A 14,679-nucleotide genomic window follows, 5' to 3' on the forward strand; every position below is an offset into this window, starting at 1 on the left:
CCATTAAATAATCAATTATAGAACTGTCAGAATTACAGAGTGAAATTAAAATACTGGAGTCACTTGGAGGGTTTAAGCAGCTCCACCAGAAAATACTGGGCATGGATTTAAAAGAGGCTGCGTGGGACTTGCTCTTGTCCAAGTTCTTTCTCAAGAAGTATCTGAAATAAGCCTAAATTCAGAGTTAATCAGACTGGCCTTCTTTCTCAGGTGGACTGGAATTCATTGCTCTTTCCCCTCAACTCCCTGATGTCAGTGGCACTTTCCGGAGAGGAGGTGGACTTCTCTGCCTACTGCAGAAGCTCAGTTCCCCCAGGCCCACTCCCTGTCTGAATCCCACACTGGAGGCCAGATGCCAGCCTTCCCAGAACTTTCGTGGTCTCCTTTCAGTTTCCGACCTGCTCAGATTGAGTCCCTCTAGACTCCTTCTCAGCTGGAAACCTGATCTTCAACCCCTTTCCCTGACCTCGATGGTTACCTTCCCTCTTTAGGCCTCAGGTGCTTTAGCTATAAAATGATATATTTGTCCTTAATTCTAAAGTCTTCTTTCTAAGGCTCTACAATGTGGTGGCTCCTTGAAAATGTTTCTCTTTGCTGGTTTTAATTTTGTAGAGAATTAAAACCCCAGCCACTCTAAAAGTAAGTTACATTGGATAAGGAAAGTGTGCTTTTGTAGTTAGATTAACAGGGATGGAAGATGACTTAGTATGTTTTAAGATACTCATGATCCGTTCTCGTCAGAGTCGGGGGAAGAAGGGGAAGAGAGTTAATAAAATACCAAAGGATTGTGACAAATTAAGTTCACCAAGATGTAGCTGATTAGTTACTACTTGAATAAGCCACACAAATCCAATTCAAGTTGTCCTTTATTTTTCTATGAAGGATCCCAGTGAACTGAGTCCCATGTTCAGTAACTCCACGTTCAATGGCTTAGTCTTTAAAAACTGTTATGTTGCTGGAGGAAGAAATATTGCCCATCAGTCCTAATTGATGTCTACCTATCACGCACATTTGGAATAAATCTATTACTTTGACTGATCTCAGTGTAATACATTCCAAAGGGGCAACGAGCACACGAAAATTTATGAAGTCTCCATCTTCTAAACTGAAGTGAGCAATAAATTACGTATTATTTGGCCGTGAAATTCACAAGCCATAGAAACCACGCCATTAGCAATGTATACAGTGGTAAAGAGCAGGTAATGAGAATGATACAAAACCAAACAGACTGCGTATGTTGGCACTGCTGCCAATAAAGCAATTATTAAATGCATTCATATGCATCTACGCTAGGTAAGCTCTTTGAGGGCGATTGCTATGAATTCTACATACCTGTCAGGATACTATATATAGCCCACTTTCTATGGCCTTTATTCAAAGACGCTGAGAAAGGGTTACTCTGGGTAAATTCAGACCTTTTCTCAATATAGAATTTGGTCAACATGCATTCTGAACAGCAAAATTTCACAGTATTTTCCTACACTAATTGCCACCTCAGCAAATGCAGGATTAAGTATAATGGATTATAAGAAGTTAGAAAGGAAAGATGGAAGAAAAGAAGGAAGGTAGAAAAAAGGTGGGTATGGAGTACTTCAACATTTACGTAAAGAGTGGACCTAAAACTAACCTGAGGTTTCCCTGAGCTATTAGCATACGCTATGGAAACTCAAATGAAAAAATAAAAAAAACCAAGGGAAACTGAAAGATTCTTTGTTTTTTCACTTTACTGCATACACACGTCCACCTTGAACAATCTATATGCTTATATCCAATAAGAGAGCATTCTTTTGCAAGGCTATTTGGCTTCTATCAGCATGTAAAGGTCGGACAACTCAACTTTAGCAGAGTTAGCCTTCAGGTGAATAATTGCTTCTTTCAGGTTGCGAGCAGTTGAATTTTCCAGAAATGTTTCCCAAAATATGAAAACTAAAAGAAGGGTCCTAGGACAGCGTCCTTTAGAAGTTTTATAGTATCAAGGCTTTTGGAGGAAGAGAATCCTTGTCGATTATCAACACAGTGATTCCAAGCAGGTCAATTTTTGCTGAGAATATTATATAACAGAACCCACTTCACCTCCATTATACTGACAATGATCTTCCTTACTTCAACCTTGTGCTTCTTAGTAAAGTTGAAAATACTGAGCCAAGAACAGACAGTGACAATGCCAGAGACTCAGATGTACCTATAGGTGCCTTCAGACAACATCAGCCACCCAGGCTAAAGTCCTGGTTTAAAACATCCCAACATGAATGAATCTCAAAAACCATATGCTGAGCAAGTGAAGCCAGATCAAAAGGGCACCTACTGTATTATTCAACTTACATGAAATTGTAAACTGGGCAAAAGTCATCTCTAAAGATAAAAAGCAGATCCGTGGTGGCCTTGGGGTGGGAGATGGGGATACTTTTGCAAAAGCCTAGGAGGAAACTTTCTAGGGTTTTAGGATTGTTATCTATCTTTATGGGGGTGGTAGTTAAACAAATGTATACATTAATTAAAAGTCACTGAACCCTTGACTAAAAATGTCTGCATTTTATTGTATGTAAATGATACCTTAATAAGGTTGATTACAAAATGAACCAAAACAAAACTGAAGAAAAACCTCTCAAGACCTCAAAGGAAATACACTGTTTTCTTCCAGGGTACCAGATTGGAAATGAGGCATTGGTCTGTTCTACCCTCAGATTATCCCTAGGATTATCTAGTCTATTTTAAAGCACTAGAGTCCCCTATAAGGAAAACTCACCCCATGTTTAATTACTTTGATTTCTTCTGTTCCTGTTCTCCCAACACAGTGAAGCCATTCACAGAAGAAAAACCACCTTTTTCCAACTTTGCATCATCACATATTCCTTCCAAAGCTATTATGTATGGAATGAAATTTGGCTACACTTCGTAAAAATCTAGCTTTTTGAGGCTTACAAATCTTAACAGTTAACCTATTGTCTCCACTGGAATTTGCAAAAAAAAATTATTTTGAAAAGGAATCGTTGAGACTTGACAGTTTTGTTTTTTGTGATTTTCTCTTCCCCTAAGAGAGAAGTGAGTAGGTATGAGAAACACATACATAAAGGAAAAAAAATTATCTTGCTGCCTTTGCATGGTTATAATTTATAGGAGGCCCTTATCAACAATAATCTATTATCAGAATCAATAAAATATAATCTCCATGAAGGCCAGGCCAGGATATTTGTCTCTTTTTCAGCAGATTGCAATACAAACCACATTCATGGATATGCTTCTTGATGATCTTTGTAATACTGTAACAGTTGACCATTTCCTCATGCCTCTTCACCTTAACTTCAACCTGGTTTTTCACTAATGTCCTCACATTTCCTTCTCTAACACTTGGTTGTGGGCCTCTTTTCCAACTCCAACTCGCATTTCACTCTGGAACCAAAGGAAGACTCACACCTTCCTGCTTTTTAGTGATACCTCAAGGTCATTACCATATTGTGATCACCCTGAAGAATAGCCAGACAATTGTTATTTCAGAGCCATCTGACAGTTTGTAGCTCTAAAAATTAACTAAGGACCGCATTTGTCAAAAATATCCTAGTTTAAGATTTTGGTAATACAGCAACAGTAATTCCAAAGTCATTATGCTACAGTTGCAGATTAAACAGACTAGAAAAAGGAAGCTTGCCAGATGGTGGTTTACATTATCTACAGACTGTCTCGGCTCAAGGTTAACTTCCCTGGGAGAAAACCCATAAACCCAGAATCATCAAAAATAACCTGCACGTGCAGAGGGGAGACAGCTTTGCTTGTCAAATTTTACATTCTTTCTGATCTCTGGGCCCGGGTGATTTATCTCCCATGGAATGGAATAAGGAGGGGAACAAGTAGGGACAGTCCCTTCGAGCAGCGGCCGCATGCCTGGCATGTCCTTACCTGCTTTCAAGGCTGACTGATTCCCACACATATGTTGCCTTTTTTAAGCCTCAAGCCCTCGATCCTTTGCTGAAATACAATAATTTCATTCCTATGGTTTTCAATACCAAAAACTCAACCTCCAGGAGGGCTAGAGTCTAATTTGTACTCCAAGCCAAGTAGCAGTGCAGTTCACTACTACCGAGGCTGAATCCATAAAGACTTCAAGACCACGTCCAGAAGACAAGTTATTATATATAATACCGTAGAAGCTCTGAAACATAATTATCATATACATAGCTGGTCCTTCAGAGCTTTTTACCTATAACATGTTTTTTTGATGAAAGTTATTTAATGTACTGGAGATAACTGTGACTTACTGATCAAATATTTGAATACTTATACTTATCTGGGATTTCATTTCTGCTGAAAGAAAAAGGAAGAACAGGACTCACTAAAAAAAAAAAAACTTTAGAAATGAAAGTAAAAATCTTATCACACACTATGACTTTTGGAAGCAGCATAGAGGGGCAGTCAACGGTAAAACACTGGTGAAATAGGTCAACACTCTAGGCCAAAAATCCATTATTATTATCATCAGTGACAGTACCACAACTGTGCCCTTCAGAATTAATAATCACTCCTAAGGATCTTCATTTGGCACCAGATGATGCGTTTAAGAGAAACGCTCTGGGAGGTTTTGAATCAGACTTGGTTTTTTGTTAGCCAAGTTACAGGAGAATTTTTAAAGTGGGGGGACGGGAAGAAGGAAACGGACCAGGAAAAGAATTTAAGCCATCATCTATAAACCAACAAAGCACTGATAGTTCCAAACATTATGTCAGACACTGAAATGACTGATATAGACTCAAGTGGTTTATAAAACCTATAAAAAGACTACACCAGCAAAATCCCCATTTATCTGTAGAGTTCAGAAACTAAAACAAGGAATATTTTAGCTTAAAACCTTATCTCAAGAGAATCATATACACTTCACATGAATAAAAATACCTGAAACCAAACATTTTTAAAAGCTCCAATACCCAAAATATAAAGAAAAATATTAATTCAGAAGACTCAATCAATCCATGATAATCACAAAACGGCTGGGCAATCTCTATCTCCCTTCCACACTAACCATCCATCCCATGGAAGACCAAGGGAGATCAGACCTTCCAGACTTACCTTCCAGACCTTCCAGACACCTGGCTGCTGCAAAATTCTATGGAGACTCCTTGTGGAACAGCAGTTTCCCATCTCTTGTGTCTCTCCCTATCATGATCATGATCATGCAGGAAGCAAGTCTGGCTGTGCTATTTCTTATCATTGTCTGTCACCCATCTGCAGCATGGTATTGTACAGATAAGGAAAAAGTAGTTCCCTTTCCCCCAGAAGGTTGAGGCTCAGGTACAGGGTAATTCTCCTGTGCACACAGTCATTATTTAGGCCGACTCAGTGACTTCAACAGGCTTAATCATGTGATCAGGTTTGTTGCCAGCTGCGTAATGCTCCCACATCTGTAGATAGAGCCGCTCTAGGTCCATTGTGTATTGTTTGGTGTTGAACAGAGGGCTAGATGTTCTCTGCTTCCAGACTTTGCCACGAAGTTTCTTCAGGTATTCTAGATCAGTTCCCAGTTTCACAGCTATGTCTTCATATTCTTGTCTATTTTGAGCAATAAGCTCAAGACAGCCTAAACAAGTGAGCTGGGAAGCTGCAACTCGGGAAGCAAGAGTCTCTCCTGGCATAGTCACCACGGGTGTCCCTGACCAAAGGACATCCATCCCTGTGGTGTGTCCATTACAGAGTGGAGTGTCCAAGCAGACATCAGCCAGCTGGCCTCTCCAAACATGTTCCTCTTTAGGAGCAACAGGTGAAAAAATGATACGGTTCTGGGGAAGGCCCATGTTTTGTGCATACTGTTGAATATTAGGTTCTCCTACTGCTGGAAAACGCAACAGCCACAGTACACTATTGGGAACACGCTTCAGAATATTTGCCCACATCTGCAAAGTAGATGGGTCAATTTTATATAACTGATTAAAGTTACAGTACACAATGGCATCTTCCGGTAACCCGTACTGAGAACGTGTGGTTACAATAATGGTACGGGGAACCTCCTCTCCAGTGGCAGCCTTAATGTTGATCTGGGTAGTTGTCAGTCCATTGCTAAGACTGAATCCATTAATTGTTATCTGAATTTGTCCTCTGTTAATCATTTCAATAACTGCCTCTGCAATAGTATTCATAGGAATGACAGGCATATTAAGAGCTGTATTACTGCTGTCTGCGTTGTCTCCTCCATCAGGACATTTCGTCTTGACAATCTGCACATCTGGGAGACTATCAAGAAATGCTTTGAGGTCGATGCCATTCAGCACAATCCGATTGTCATAAATGTGCCCATTGGACTTAAAATCGATGACTGCTTTCTTCTTCAGGTGAGGGAACATATTAGCATGATCACCAATAAAGAAAGTATGGGGCATATAAGCCAGTTTCTCAGAATACTGCTCAGCAACTTCACCAGGTGAAGTTTCCTGATCAGTGATGATATAATCCATGAAAAGCACGCCACTGGTCCCAGGGTAGCCCAGCCACATTGCCTGAATAGGAGCTGGCCTGAGAGCAAAGAGTTCATTTCGAGCACCCTTGGTATAACCATTCATATTTACAAGGATGTGTATACCATCTTGATGGATGCGATCAGCTGCTTTCCCATTGCATGGAATCTGAGAAAGATCAATGAAATGATGGGCTTCTGCCATCACCTTCGCTCGGAAGTTTGTGCCATCATCTGGGCTCAGGGCATAACAGAATACCTCATATTTATCAGGATTGTGCATGCCTGGAATAGACTGCATAAGATGAGAAGTAGGATGATTCCCAAAGTCAGAACTCACGTATCCTACACGCAGTCGACCATCACTGAGCTTCAAGTCTTTTGGATGTTCGTACGGTGGTTTGTGAAGGACACTGATCTCATCCAAGCAGAGGTTCCCATGGCTCTCAGCAATAGCCTTCCTGAAGCCATGAGAAAGAGGATAGAGCATACTATGATGAGGCTGCACAGAAGGCAACCTATTCTTCTCCAGCTGGTCAGCCACAATGCTGACCAACTTCTTCATTCGCTCATCATAGTCTGTCCAATTACAGACAATCTGCAGGCAATGAGCCAAATCACAATAAGCGTCAGGAAAATCAGGTTCAAGCTTCAGAGCAGTGCGATAAGAAGCAATTGCTTCTGGAATATTCCCTGAATACTTGTGAATGGAAGCCAGATTGCTGTGGGCATCCGCAAGTGCAGGGTTAATCTGAATGGCACGAGTATAACACTGCAAGGCTCCCTGAACATCCTGCATCTCCTTTAGAGTGTTTCCCATGTTACAGTAGGCATCAGCAAAGGTAGGACTGATTCGAACAGCCTCCTTATAATGCATCAGAGCTTCCTGCAGTTTTCCCTGCTGCTGCAATACACTTGCTAAATTTGAATGGGCAACAGCAAACTCTGGGAAGACTTCTAATGCTTTACGATACAAGCGAACTGCCTCTTCAATGTTCCCCTGGTCTCCTTTGATATTGGCTAGGTTATTCAGAGAGTCTGCATGGGTGGGACACAGCCGCAGAGCTGTATTATAACAATCTTCTGCTTCGGCAACACTGCCCTTCTCTTCCAGAGCGTTGGCTAGGTTGCAGTAAGCATCAGGGAAATGTGGTTGCAATTCAATAGCTCGCCTGTAGGTGTCTATTGCCAGATCTATCAGGCCTTGCTCATAGTATACACAAGCCAGGTTGGCATGTACCACTGCATGATTTGGGCTCAAGCTTAGGGCACAAAGGTAAGCTGCCACAGCTCTGTCAAAAATCCGTGCCTCTTGCAAGACATTTCCTAAATTGATATAAGCATCCAGAAAACTGGGGTCAAGGGTGACAGCCTTTTCAAAGTGATGAATTGCAAGCCAAATCTCCCCTTGTGCATTGAAAACACAGCCAAGATTACTCCAAGCTACTGCAAAGTTCGGTTGCGTCTCCATTGCTTTCAAATAACATGCCTTGGCTCCTTCCAAGCGACCCAGGGCCTTGAGCAGGTTCCCCAGGTCACTGCGAACACAGTACAAATCAGGATTGCACTGAAGAGCAGAGACGTAAGCTTGTACTGCCCCTTCCATGTCGCCTGCTGCTACCAAAGCGGCTGCCAGGTTAATATAACCATCGATGAAATCTGGCTTGAGATGCAATGCATGCCGGTAATGCTCAATTGCTTCCTGCAACTGCCCTCTGTCCTTGTACACATTCCCCAAATTCGAATAGGCTTCTGCCAGAAGAGGGTTCTGTTTAATTGCCAGAGTACTAAAGTGGGCAGATCTGTCCAGCCTTCGACACTGGAAGTGTAGAGATGAAAGTAATAAAAGTACTCCAGTATTGTCTGGCTCTTGTCTCCACAGCTGCATGCAGTGTCTCTCAGCTGCCTCAAAATCTCCTGCCTGATATTCTCGATGTGCCAACTCAGCTAACCCTTGGAAGGAAAGCATACGTTTCGTTGGTTCTGTGCTGTCGGCCACGTTGCCCACAGAAGACGCCATCTGGAGCTTCTGGAGAGAGTGAGAAAAGGGGGTAATTGAGTCCCGCTGCCGCCACTACTGGCAAGAATGTTTCTAGAGGTAGCAAATACGAGGGCAGCAGCCGTACCACTGCTTTGGCAGGCTTAAGCGGCGGCGACAGTTACAGGCATCGAACCTTAGGAACTCTGGTCATCTAACTCTCACGCTCTTGAAATCTTAATTCTTAACCCTGCCCTCTTCCACCATTTTTCTCCTAATCAGGGAATAAAAATTACCTATACACTTGCCTTAGAAGAAATCAAAAGTCAGTAGTCCAAACACTTTTCAAAATTTTGTTTTCTGCCCAGTTGGAAAGGAAATACATGATTGACTTTACTTCATCATTCATATAGTCAATGTGGAAAACATTAGGGCTGTGAATTTCAATACAGTAAGATCAGAAAATTTTAAATTGGCCTTCCCAAACCACTAATAAGTAACCGATGTTGTATATAATGCTAAAATCTTAGAGACTGAGTTTGATATTTTAAAAGTTCTGAAAGGATTAGCTAATTTCTCCTCATCATATTTCTCATGCCTCAAACCTGAGTATTACTTTTTTAAAAATAAATTTATTTATTTATTTATTTTTATTTTGGCTGCGTTGGGTCTTCAATGCTGCGTGCAGACTTTCTCCAGTTGCGGCGAGCAGGGGCTACTCTTTGTTGCGGTGCCCGGGCTTCTCATCACAGAAGCTTCTATGGTTGTTCCACAACTCTATGGGTTCCTTTTTAGGTCCTATGAAGAACCCTAGAAATTAATTCATGTAATTATAGGTTTTTGCAAAATTGTCAAAAGTGAGATATTTTCACTTCCATCAGGTAAGACCAGCGTCTCTTTCTTTGCCAATTTTCCTTCTATCATATTCCGCTATGTTGGATCAGATTGGAATGGCCACAGGCTTTTTTGAAATCTGGCTAAGGAGATTTTCTTTTGTTCAGTGGTACGCGGACCTCTCACTGTTGTGGCCTCTCCCATTGCGGAGCACAGGCTCCGGACGCACAGGCTCAGCGGCCATGGCTCACGGGCCTAGCCGCTCCGCGGCATGTGGGATCTTCCCGGACCGGGGCACGAACCCGTGTCCCCTGCGTCGGCTGGTGGACTCTCAACCACTGCGCCACCAGGGAAGCCCTAAGGAGATGTTTTAAGTGAGGCTATTATGTGATTTTCAGACACCACCATATGTAATTGACTATATACTATCCCATGACAGGAATAACTTCCAGTACTCATAATGACTACTCTACTGACTTAACTAGCACAAGACACAGAAGCTTAAGGACAAAAACCACCTTACAATATAGCCATGTCTTGCACTTCACAGCTCTCAAAGCATGTGCGTTTGAAGAAGAAAAAAAGAACTGAAAAGTACAAAACCAGAAGCTATTCTGTGGAAAATTATTTCAATCATCAGGCATGTGAAAGATAAGTCAAAGATTCAGTTTTCATCAATGCTTAGTCAAAACGGGAAATTTTCTTCTGTCAAGAATATACTCCAGGGGCTTCCCTGATGGCGCCGTGGTTAAGAAGCCACCTGCCAATGCAGGGGACAAGGGTTCGAGCCCTGGTCTGGGAAGATCCCACATTCCACGGAGCAACTAAGCCAGTGTGCCACAACTACGGAGCCTGCGCTCTAGAGCCCGTGAGCCACGACTACTGAGCCTGCGAGCCACAACTACTGAAGCCTGCGTGCCTAGCGCCTGTGCACCGCAACAAAGAGTAGCCCCCACTCCCTGCAAGTAGAGAAAGCCTGTGCACAGCAACGAAGACTCAACACAGCCATAAATAAATAAATAAATAAATAAATAAATAAATAAATAAATAAAAGAATATACTCCATCAACAATGTGTGTAATGGAATGGTGTGAATGACTATTTTATCAGAATTCCTGTAATGCACAAACCTATAGCAGTACTGAAATCAGTAATGCATTTATAATAGTAAATATTTATGAGGAAGTAATCCTTAGAGGTTTTCTCAAAGTTAACAATGAAAATTAATGTGACATTATCAATAATAAATTGTGAAGCTGAAAGAAACTTTTCTAAACTATTAATAACTAGAAGCAAATTCTAATCAACCATGGTACAAGAAATCTATGTCTATAAACTACAAATTTTATTTCTTAAAATTTGATTTCGAAAATACATAAACTGTCGTATGAGGAGGCAGTTAAAGAATATATAGCTAAAAGAGTGGGGGAAAAGTTTTATAGAGACACATTTGGCAGTAGTTCATTTTTAAATGTCATTTTTCTAGATTTTGTGACACCTATAGTATTGATATTTGAAAGCATTTAAAAAATTGTAATTTGAAGATTTGCTACTTCCAGGTAGAATACAATATTTGGAAGCAAAACAACGTTTCCACTGAGAAAAACAACAAAAAGCCAAATAAAATAGCCAGCATTCAATCAAAAAGTTCTAGACAAACCAAGACATAGAATCATATGACTAAAATTCTAAGAAAAGGACAGATTATACAAAAATATTTATATAAGATATTGTGTATCTTTATCATGAAAAGTCTTTATCAAGAAAAGACTTTAAAATCATCAGAATTAATATATTTTATTTATTTGTATATATTTATATATTTATATAAAGAACTTAAAGATAAAGCCCTAGTTAAGGCAGTGACAACAGTAGCAGTGGGATTGCAAAGAAATGGTTATATTCAAGCACATTTTGTCAGGAAAAGTCCAAGATCAAATGTCTGACTGCATACATGGGATGGATAGACGGAGTGGGAAAAATCAAAAGTTAACTATAGAGGTTCTAATAAAGATGGGGTTGCCGTCACCCAACCCAAGGGGTTCCGATCATCCCCAAGGTCTAGGAGACTCAAAGGGAAGGTCATGGTCAGAGGCAAAGTTAATTGGTGGGAAAATAAGACTCCCAGTCTCTCCATCTCCTTATACCTCCTTATACCTCCTTATACTTTTATTTTAACATCTTTATTGGAGTATAATTGCTTTACAACGGTGTGTTAGTTTCTGCTTTATAACAAAGTAAATCAGTTATACATATGTCCCCATATCTCTTCCCTCTTGCATCTCTCTCCCTCCCACCCTCCCTATCCCACCCCTCTAGGTGGTCACAAAGCACCGAGCGCATCTCCCTGTGCTATGCGGCTGCTTCCCACTAGCTATCTATTCCTTATACCAGTTTTGTTTTTCTGCTCATATACGTAGCAGCATTTCATTCAAGGGGAATGTCATTGATTTCACTGGTCAAATTAAACAACATAGTTCAAGGCACATTTACAGTGGTTAGTTCCTCCACAATTTAGAAAGTCACATTCACAAGTTCCCTCTTCCTACGCCGTGGAACACATTGGCCATTCCTCCAAAGTTTCCACTCCACAGAGTGGACCAGAGATGACGTGAGCCCAGAACTGAGAGCTTGGCATGAGATGGTGTCAGCCCCACGCAGAGCTCTGGCATAAGTTATAACCCAACCCAGCTCTACAGAGAGCTCTGCATGGAATCCTGGGAGTAAACTCAGCCATAATAATGGGATTCTGTTTTTCATTTGCTTTTCTTCCTTGCTTAACTTTCCCTGGCCACTCTGACAAACAAACTTTCAGGCATTCCTGGGCCACTCACTAACTTTATTCCATTTAATCTCATCCAGATTCCCAAGAAAATTACTAACTATAAGGAGGGAAATTTGGAACATGGTGAGTTTTAGATGCCTGAAATATACAGGTCATTGAATCCAGTTAAGTAGCAAATTATCTGGATCTCAAATACGCCAGTAGAATAGCAGACTAAGCTCAATTTAATGTACTCTTACTGGAGACAGATGTAAATTCTGGGTCAATTTTGAAAAAGTTAAAAGCACATAGCTGAGATTAAAAGAAAGAAAGGAACACCTGCGTGTTTCAGAAAGTAACAGAGAAATTAAATCCAGAGAAAGAAGAGCGGACTGATGTCTGTGGGTTCCGTTCCTTAGTATAGGCCTTATGTAAATAGGGGCTGGAGCTAGAAATCTAACATTACTTTGAGGACAGGAATTTAGACTCAGGATGGAACAATATTGAGAAGTTGGTACAGATATCCCACAGAAATTTCATGAGGAACTGCTTAGTCCATTAAGAGGGCCAAGGGCGGTGGTGAGGAAGATTGATATCTCTTGAAAACCTTCAGGTACAGAAGACATCAACACTTCTGAAAAGTAGGCCTGTCCTTCCCAGCGTTGTGATGGCCAGGTTGTAAGGCCTGTAAGGCCCTGTATGAATCAGAAACTGCAAGGAGAGTAATTCAAAGAAAAACAGATGCAGGATGGGTGTGGCAATAAATCCTAGGACCCTATCAGAAAAAAAATTAAAACCACTCTAAAGGGAAATTTTAACAAACCAGAGCAGATATATCCTAATCAGAATAGAATAATAATTCTCAGGAAGTTACTTTAGTTATTTAAGTAATATTCAATGCATTTCCATGGCCAGGCCCTTTTGAAGAATTCTAAAACATATACAAACAATTCGTTTACATCTTATATATCCCACCATCCAGAGCAAAATTCACTTAAGTACTGTACTGGTGGAAATTCGGCAGCACTATGGAGACAATAAAAAGGTGTTTACCATCAAAAAATGTCAAGGTAAGGAAGATAATGTCTAATTTTTAATTATCCTGTGGTTTATTGAAATCTTTTGGAAACCCAAAATAGAGAAAACCTAGGAGGCAATGAAGACTTAAATCTTTAGAGATTTATCAACTCATCTATAAAAGCTTTATTAATCTCTTCTTTTAATACCATTTCTGAGAGGTATAAATGTGTCCAGAGATAGGGTTGAAGAAGCCTGAGAGAATTTCAATTGTTTACTATTCTTGGTCAGCTATTAAGACCTTTCAGGAGCATCTTGATTTTCATGGCATCATCCAACAAAAAGCAGGATATTTTACAGAAAGTCCTGGTCCACTTTTTGGCTTGCTTTTGTGTTTATGTTTTTGGTTTTCTCACATTGGGCAGTACATTAGTCTACCTATTGCATACTCCCTCATTCATGCATGCATTCATTCAAACAATATTTACTGAGTTGAGATATTTAATTAACACCCAATAAATGATGTTTAGATGAATGAATGCGCTTTTTATCAAAGTAAGTGTAAGTACTGAGAAAAATTACAGAATGTTTGATCCCAGCCCCACAAAAGTGTATAATTGTGTTGAGGATACAACATATGCTGGTGAAATAACTAATATATCATATTGGACAGTCTCTAAGTTCAAAAATGAGTTTTTATAAATAATCAGGGCCTAAGGAGGACAAAGAAGGGACAGTTCATTATGGGTTGAATCTATCAATAAATGTACATTTCAGATGAGATTTGAGATTGACCTTAAAGAAAGAAGAGGACTTAGATGTATGAACAGAGAACAAAAAAGGCATGGTGATAGCATGTGCATAGATAGTGGGGCCAATATTTATGTTCTTCATTAAAGATAGTCAGAGATAACCCAAAGGTAACTGTTCCCATGGGTCCATTCTCAGTATCCAAACAAAATGGCAAATCCTATCTTAGTAAAACTAATGAAAAACACGGTCTTTAACAAAGACATTGTGAAGGAAAGGGGGAGAGGAAGGCTTGCATCCCACAGCACACAACAAAACTTATTTGTTTCATTTTCTCCCTCTGAAAATTACCTCTCCCTCTCTCTGTACGTCTCTCTTCTCCCACATCTGGCCACACTCTACCAGCCACCTTTCCAGATCTTTCCAGAACTCTCCATCCTAGTTTCATTATGCCGTAAGTTGAACATCTCACAGGTCTCCAGGATGCATCCTCATCACTTATTCCACAAAGACAAACAAAGGACACTTCTCAGGATCACGTTTCTTGGAAGGAAGAAGTCACGAGGAGTGATTATAAATAATATAAGGTGGAGAGCAGTGACTTAAAATACCATTTTTCCTCTTAGAATGTGAATACAGGGAACTTTGGGAAACTAGAAAATCTAGAAAGGATTCATTGATAATTATTTATTTTCAATGAATAAAATAAAATGTAATCATACGGCAAAACTCTGACAGATTAACTTTTTCAAAAGTTGCTTTCACACACCTTCACTATTGGGATGTTTGATAAACACATCTTTCTTCTTTCTTTGCAGATACTGGCACCAAACTTTCAAACCATAAGAACCTTCCCATAAGTCCCTTGCCAGGCAAGATTAAGGTATCACAATCCAAACA

General features: G+C 40.2%; 1 protein-coding gene and 1 pseudogene across 46 annotated transcripts in view; one reads left to right on the top strand and one right to left on the bottom strand.

The window, feature by feature from the left end:
* The window catches only part of LOC132597126 (metabotropic glutamate receptor 7-like), a 303,251-nt gene that overhangs the window by 97,099 nt on the left and 191,473 nt on the right, over positions 1-14,679 (top strand). For 27 of the 46 annotated variants that reach the window (XM_070045229.1, XM_070045244.1, XM_070045248.1 and 24 more), the window contains 2 exons: positions 6,182-6,314; positions 8,319-8,474. The exons of 12 other annotated variants lie outside the window; for them this stretch is intronic. The gene's annotated coding sequence lies outside the window, so the exon portion shown is untranslated. Of the gene's footprint in view, positions 1-6,181; positions 6,315-8,318; positions 8,488-12,994; positions 13,083-14,597; positions 14,663-14,679 lie in introns of all 46 variants that reach the window. 7 more of the 46 variants (XM_070045227.1, XM_070045232.1, XM_070045235.1 and 4 more) reach the window with 5 other exon arrangements.
* Positions 4,076-8,581, bottom strand: LOC115850303 (UDP-N-acetylglucosamine--peptide N-acetylglucosaminyltransferase 110 kDa subunit pseudogene; annotated as a pseudogene).

This window comes from Globicephala melas, chromosome 3 (assembly GCF_963455315.2).
Source record: "Globicephala melas chromosome 3, mGloMel1.2, whole genome shotgun sequence".
In the NCBI taxonomy this organism is placed as follows: Eukaryota; Metazoa; Chordata; class Mammalia; order Artiodactyla; family Delphinidae; genus Globicephala; species Globicephala melas.